The sequence below is a fragment of the Ammodytes marinus genome, assembly GCF_949987685.1.
Source record: "Ammodytes marinus genome assembly, chromosome: 5".
In the NCBI taxonomy this organism is placed as follows: domain Eukaryota; kingdom Metazoa; phylum Chordata; class Actinopteri; order Uranoscopiformes; family Ammodytidae; genus Ammodytes; species Ammodytes marinus.
The window spans coordinates 4,117,379-4,124,878 of record NC_137234.1 but is presented as its reverse complement, the minus strand read 5'-3'; the positions used below and the strand labels follow the sequence as shown (position 1 = coordinate 4,124,878).

Genomic DNA, 7,500 nt, shown 5'->3' with positions numbered 1-7,500 from the left:
TCAGGCGGATGTCCATTTATTATTTTCTTTTTTCTATTTATATATTTTTTTTATTACTTTTTTTAATATATTTTTTCAGAGTATTTATTTTTATTAATATCTTTTTTCTATTTCTTTATTTATTCTTTATTTTTTTTATTCTATTTTATCTTTTTTTTCAGAATATTGCGCTACATTCATAACATTGTTTACAAGTTATATCTTGTTGTTGATTACAGAAAGTAGAAACAGTACAGGAGAAACAATCACTACTGTACGTAACCAGCAACACCTTTATCTACTCCTCTTTCTGTTTTTCCACCTTTTGTTAAGAAATATTTTTAAAAATGTTTTACTTCTTTTCATTCGCTTTTAAATGTCTTCTAATGTGTTTTATGTATTTTAATCTTGCCCCTGTAAAGCACTTTGAGTGGCCTTGTGTTTGAATTGTGCTATAGAAATAAACTTGCCTTGCCTTAAAATAAATAAATTTAAATTAAATAAAAATCAAGTGAAACTAGAACTGCAAGCAGTTGTGAACGGGGGCCAAGCCTTCCACGCGACTCGGGATCGGGCGTCGTCGTCCGCGGCGCCGGCCCCTCGCTTCACGGAAGCCGGGGAAGTAAAGATTTTGAATGTGGGATGTTTGGTTTGGGAGTTATAGACCAAAAGGCAAAAAAAACGCAGAGAAAGATGCTCAAGTGTGTTTTTGGCGCCCCCTTTTGGAGCAATTTAAGGAAAAAGTAGAACCAGCCTGAGAACCATAGGACAAACACATGTGTGAAGTTTGGTGTTAATAGGATAAATCGTTTTGGATTTAGGAGCAGTTTGGTAAAAGGTAGCTAATGTGCAAATCTTTAAAGCGCTACCGTTTGGTCTTTACACAACATTTGCTCGTGGGAGTCGGTAGAGCATAATGCTTTTGGTTTCGTCGAAATCGGACAAAAACTGTAGGAGGAGTGTGTTTTGGTGACTGACACAGTTTTTGCGATGTAGCGAAAGAAAATCCCATATGCAAATGGGCGTGGCCTATCTCAAAAGATGCAGCTGACTTGTGGGCATCTGTGGATATAAAGTGTTTGACTGTGGGATGTTCGGTGTGGAAGTTATAGCCCCACACGCGTTTTCTTTGCTTTTTGTGGTTTTGGCGCCCCCTATGGATGACATCCGCAAAACTATGTTAGATGGAAAGATGCAGCTCAATGTACCGAACAAGTGGATGTCAAGTTTTTGAATGTGCGATGGTTGGTTGGGGAGTTATAGTAAAATCAAATTGTGAACCTCTCCATTGTAAAGACACTTTTTTGAATTTTCCCATCTTCCCGCCTAAAGACTTAGAAAATGGCGAAAACAGGCAAAAAAAATTAAAAACTCTTTGTTTTAATAAGTCCGGCCCACATAGGAATTTCTTGCCCATATTTTTTCCATAGGCTCAGGTATGCCCCATGATAGTCTCCCTTCAGTTTCAAGAAAATCCCCCCCCCTTTTTTTTTTTAAGGAATTTTCGCGAATCTTTAAAGCGCTACCGTTTGGTCTTCCGATGGTCGTAGAAAAATTATTTATCTTACTTTTGCTCGTAGGAGTTGGTAGAGCATAATGCTTTTGGTTTCGTCCAAATCGGGCGAAAACTGTAGGAGGAGTATGTTTTGGTGACTGACACAGTTTTTGCGATGTAGCAAAAAATGTATGTATACGCAAATGGGCGTGGCCTATCCCAAAAGATGCAGCTGACTTGTGGGCATCTGTGGATATAAAGTTTTTGACTGTCGGACTTTTGGTGTGGAAGTTATAGCCCAAAACACCTTTTCCTTTGTTGTAGCGCCACCTAGTGGCTGGCATGTCTGATTTTTTTTGTCTGCGTACGGGGTACGGACCTGGATATGCCCTGGAAGTGGCATGTCCCAACCCTTTACGGTTTGGGCTGCAGCACCACCTTTACGCGGAGAAAAATAATAATAATAATAATAATAATCCCAGCAAGATCAATAGGGTTCCCTGCCCCGCAGGGCTTGGGAACCGCGTTGCTCTGCAAAACGCGGTCCCAGCCCTACTCGGGCTTGGCCCCCTAAAAATATATATACTTGACCTCAAAAAGCACAGCAGCAGCAGCAGCAGCAGCAGCAGCAGCAGCAGCAGAGTCCAAATGAGCAGAGTGATGTCAGAGTGATGTCAGTGTAGCAGTTTCAGGATTAGTTGAGTTTGGCCTCACGCCGCGCGAGCTGCAAGACGCTGACATGGTTATTAATGTCCGACATTATCAGGCGGATGTCCATTTTTTTTTCCTTCTTTTCTATGTATTGCATGCACTCATAACATTGTCTACAAGTTATTTCTTGTTGTTGAATAACAAAAAACAATACATAGATACAGTATGATATCTACTATTATAAAAAGTCTACTATTGAAAAAGTCAAGGTTTTCAAGACCGCTGTTATTTTCCGTCAAACGGTTTTTGACTCCCGCACTTTTTGTAGTAAAAATAATGTTTTGATGTGATTACATTTTTATATTCTTTAAACTGGTATGTAAAAGCAAAACAAGCTCATGTGTAAACTAATCTTGAATCTTGATGCATTTTCTTTGTTTTAACTATCTCTTAAATGCAATTTCTAACGTCTAATCTCGATGTATTTCATGCCCCTGTAAAGCACTTTGAATGGCCTTGTGTCTGAACTGTGCTATATACATACACTTGCCTTGCCTTGCCTTTTAGTAGTACTTCAAGTGTTTATATTATAAAACCAAAAAGTACATTTTACTCAAACATATGCCTATACATTATCAAACGAGAGACACTGAACATTTGGAGTGGTCTCTTTTTCCGGAGCTGTAAATAAACTTGCATTGCCTTTCAGTAGCACTACACGTTCGACAATAAGCCTGTCGAAAAGCAAGCAGGATTAGTTCAGTTTGGCCTCAAGACGCTGACACCAATTCTTAATGTCCGACATAATCAAGTGAATGTCCTTTTTCTATCCCCCCCGCCTCCCCCCCCCCCCCCACCAACTCCAAGGTACATACATGCTCGACTAAAGCCTAATAATCCCCCCCCAGATTACCAGCACTACAGCACTGCTCAATCATGGACACACACAACAACAAGCACAGCGCAAAAACACACACTCGACAATATGTTGAGTGTTTTCGGCAGATGATAAAATGTACAGTCTGTGAAAAAACACAGAAAAAAATGTGTTCGACATCGTGTCCTTGATCGGATTTATGTAGTTGGTTATTTCAACGTCAGACGTGGGCAACATTTATATTTTTTTGGGGCTGAGTAAAAATCTGTATTTCATTTTTAAAACATATTGTATAAGAGTCCAATATTTTTTTACACATCAGATTTTGGATATGCTACAGCCTTTTTTTTATTTTATAAATCAAAAAAATTATAAATCTATGTATCATACATAAGACAATTAACAACGTATGAACGTATATTTTTCTAATAACCTCCAGAATAGTGTTGAGAATGATTATGGGAAGTTAGGTTGATGTAAGTGCTTTAGAAATTGAGATATTTGGTTCAGAGTATTGAAAAAAACTACTGTTGAGATAATGTCCATTAAAGATGGTTGCATAGGAGAAATATACAGACGCAAACAGACAAGGTTTAGTCAAATAAACACCTGAATGTACATTTTGGACCATTGATTTATACTAGTATGAAAGAAGACATGTTATGGAAGCAATATAGACAAAAATCTCAAAATTGACCAGTGCTTGAAGACAATATGTTTTGCCTGCTGCGTCTCACTATCAAAGAAAGATTCTCACTAAGGGTTTGGATTTAACAACAAGAAAGTGTGTAAAAAACTTTCCTTTTAATGTATATAAGACTGTGTTTATTAAAGTCGCTACGAGGAACTTTTAAATATTTCTGAAACAGTCTTATTTTTCCTCTGATGATCATAAATGACATGCAACATCAAACAAGACCATCAGTGCAAAGAATGCGGTAACACTTTACAATAAGGTACACAAAATTGTAGTAGCTACTACATACCTACTACATAGATATGTGTTATCTACTACATAGGGTTTTTTTTGTGCTACCTAACACATAGGGGTTTTTTGTGTGTTACCTACTATATAGGGTTTTTTTTTTGTGCTACCTAACACATAGGGTTTTTTGTGTGTTACCTACTATATAGGTTTTTTTTTGTGCTACCTAACACATAGGTAGCACAAAAAAAAACCTATGTGTTAGGTAGCAAAAAAAAAAAACCTAACACAGGGTTTTTTTTTGTGTTACCTACTACATAGGTGTTTTTTTTGTGCTACCTATGTGTTAGGTAGCACAAAAAAAACCTATGTAGTAGGTAACACACAAAAAAAAACCTATGTAGTAGGTAACACATATGTAGTAGGTATGTAGTAGCTTCTACAATTTTGTGTACCTTATTGTAAAGTGTTACCAAGAATGCTATTTTTATATAGTTTTTCTTAATGAAAATGATTAAACCCTTAATCGTCATGGGTATACGCTCACCCAGGAACAACAGCTGGCGTAGTAAAAACACTACCGCTCTTGTCCAAAGGGGCCGCAAGAATCAACACAAACTGAAAGTTCAGAGCACCTTAAATGTGAAGCAGCTGTATTTTATTTTATTTTAGGTTTAAACTTGCCGTGAGCCTCTTACACCCACATCAGTGTAAACAGATTATAGTTTCAGTCTCACTAGATAAACACGTCAGAGACACTGAAGTCGGCCAATAAACAACAACAGAATCACGTCTTCTGAGCTGCAAGTGTGTTTAACAACATCACAAAACATCTGTCAGGAAGTCAACTTATCATGAGGATATCTTAATGGTAGAACCAAACCTTAACTGTAAAACTGCTGTTTAAAGATACAGTGTGTCGGGGCGCTCCGGTGGTGTAGTGGATAGAGCGTGTACCATATCGGCTCCGGCCTTCGTTGCAGTGGTCGCGGGTTCAAGTCCGACCCGTGGACCTTTACTGCAGGTCATCCCCCCTCTCTCTCTCTCTCTGTCTCTCTCTCTCTCTCTGTCTCCCCATTTCAACCTGTACTATCTAATAAAGCTTGAAAATGCCCAGAAAAAAAAAAGATACAGTGTGTAATATCTGAGTTTTTAGTGTTATCTAGTTCTCCGTCTCTACCCGTCCTGTTCCGGTGAAGCTACGGTGGCCTTTAAGGACAAGAAGTTAGTCACTAAAGATGGTGTTAGGTTAATACATTTCTCTTATTTGGAGCTAAGCCAAAGCCTGTATATGCCGTCGAGATTTCTTCTGAGGGGCGAGTGTATATACCCAGGACAAAGGCATTAAGAAAAACTATATAAAAATAGCATTCTTTGCACTGACGGTCTTGTTTGCTGATACATGTAATTTATGATCATCAGAGGAAAAAATTTACTGTTTCAGAAATATTCTAAAGTTCCTTGTAGCTCCTTTAACTCATTTAACTCAGTGCACTGTTTTGTCTTCTCAACATTTGTTTTGTTTAGTTTTCGCCATGTTTTGGTTTCATGTCTTAGAGCAGGGGTCTCCAACAGGTCGATCGCGAGCTACCGGTAGCTCGCGGGCGGGTTTTCAGTAGCTCGCCTGATAGGTTGACAAACTTGTAAAAAAAAAAAAAAAAAAATGCTTTTTTTTTTTTTTTTTTTTTTTTACAAGTTAAAAATCTGATGAAGGTAAATGCACCTCTTCCCATGGTCAAAACTTGCGATTTGCGGTAAATAAATGTTCATGTGTCTCAAAGCGTTTCTCTATCAGCCAGTGTGTGTGCTGCTCTGCGGCTCTGCATGCGGCCATGCATGACTACGGCATGCACTGTCTTTGACCTTTGCATAAATGTATTTAATCATTTTAAGGGGAAAAGACATTGTATTTATTATTTCAACTATTGAGTTATTTGTAAAACAGCCTGCTAGTGCAGCCATACAAGATTTATTTTCTGAATGTTCAATGCTGCTTTATTTTTATGTTTTAAATTGGGAAATACATGTTCCAAAACGACCAATAACCTCTGTATTTAAAAAGAAATCAAGCAAGTAGGCTAATAATAACCATTAATGAATTATAAGCTATCGCATCACAGTAGGCCTAATTGTCCACAATAATCTCACAACAGCCCCTATCTAAAAAGGAACTTTAAAAATGTACAACTGTAAGGTCAGTTGTCTGTTTTATTCAAATAAGCAGTTGTCTATTTCTGTAGTGCGTATTGGCATCTTTGAGCAAAATACCCTCAAAATGTTCGGCGCGTTGCGCCGCGCCTCCTCCACACCTGGGTGGTGACCACCTTGACTAAGACATTTCCTGGGGGAAACACTGTTGCGTCACAATAAGAAGTGTAGTATAGACATTGATGTTAATTTTCACTGATATGTGGCCCACAAAAAGTGTAAAGTAATATGTTGGACCTTGGACCTTTGATGGGAAATTATTTATGATAAGCATTGGGTATTGCAATTTCACACATGTACAAACAGAAGCTTAATTCATTTGATGTGTGCTATGTAAATAAATATAAGCGATTTGATACAAGTAGCTCTTGGCCACTTTAATTTTTTCAAAGTAGCTCTCAGTTGAAAAAAGGTTGGAGACCCCTGTCTTAGAGTAATCATTGGAGGGGCCCTTTAATTATCAGGGGGCCCCTTAAGCAAATGCTGATATATATCTAAATGATTGGGGTTAGGGGTTAGGGATCGTTAGTTCAACCATTGTTAAATAAGTTAAATTAGTAAATTGAACTTGTTGTGGAAGACCAAGAAGAAGTACTATAGAATAAATAACTAAATACATCTTCACCTCATCACTTGATATTGTGGAAAGACTTGAGGCAGTGGTGGATGATGAAGCCATCTTTAGTTACTAGCTTCTTGTCCTTGAAGGCCACTCAAATTCGAGTGTGGATAAGATTTGGCAAGTGAATACAAGTCGACACAATCTTGAAGTTTTTAAGTATATACAATCCACCTAAACGTTCAATTTCTCTGTCTCTCTGCGCACTGTTTTGTCTTCTCAACATTTGTTTTGTTTAGTTTTCGCCATGTTTTGGTTTCATGTCTTAGAGTAATCATTGGAGGGGCCCCCATAAGTATCGGGGGGTTAGGGGTTAGGGGTCAACCATTGTTCTTTACACAAAGGGGAAACATACTGTAGGCTTGTAGTTCTGTCTATCAATAACACAGTGAACATATGTGTAAATAAATGTGTTAACAAGACAATGAACTAAGATGGAAAATCTTACGGATTATGACTTTAAGATGCGGAAAAGACGATGCCGATCGGGGTCTAGATCCTTGTGTGTGTGTGTGTGTGTGTGTGTGTGTGTGTGTGTGTGTGTGTGTGTGTGTGTGTGTGTGTGTGTGTGTGTGTGTGTGTGTGTGTCTGTCTCTGTGTCTGTGTGTGATCCTTAACCAGAGAATAACTGTTTGTGTGTGCTTTAAAAAAACATGCCTTTAATCTGCGAGCTCAAACCCTTCTAATGTTTGTGTGTGTGTGTGTGTGTGTGTGTCTTGTAATGTGTGTGTGTGTGTGTGTGTGTC

The 7,500-nt window shown here is 38.2% G+C and overlaps 2 protein-coding genes across 2 annotated transcripts in view; one reads left to right on the top strand and one right to left on the bottom strand.

Moving 5' to 3' along the window:
- Positions 1-7,500, bottom strand: part of aass (aminoadipate-semialdehyde synthase) — a 519,315-nt gene that overhangs the window by 443,382 nt on the left and 68,433 nt on the right. The gene's annotated exons all lie outside the window — the stretch shown is intronic.
- Positions 1-7,500, top strand: part of ptprz1a (protein tyrosine phosphatase receptor type Z1a) — a 109,345-nt gene that overhangs the window by 82,784 nt on the left and 19,061 nt on the right. The window lies entirely within an intron of this gene.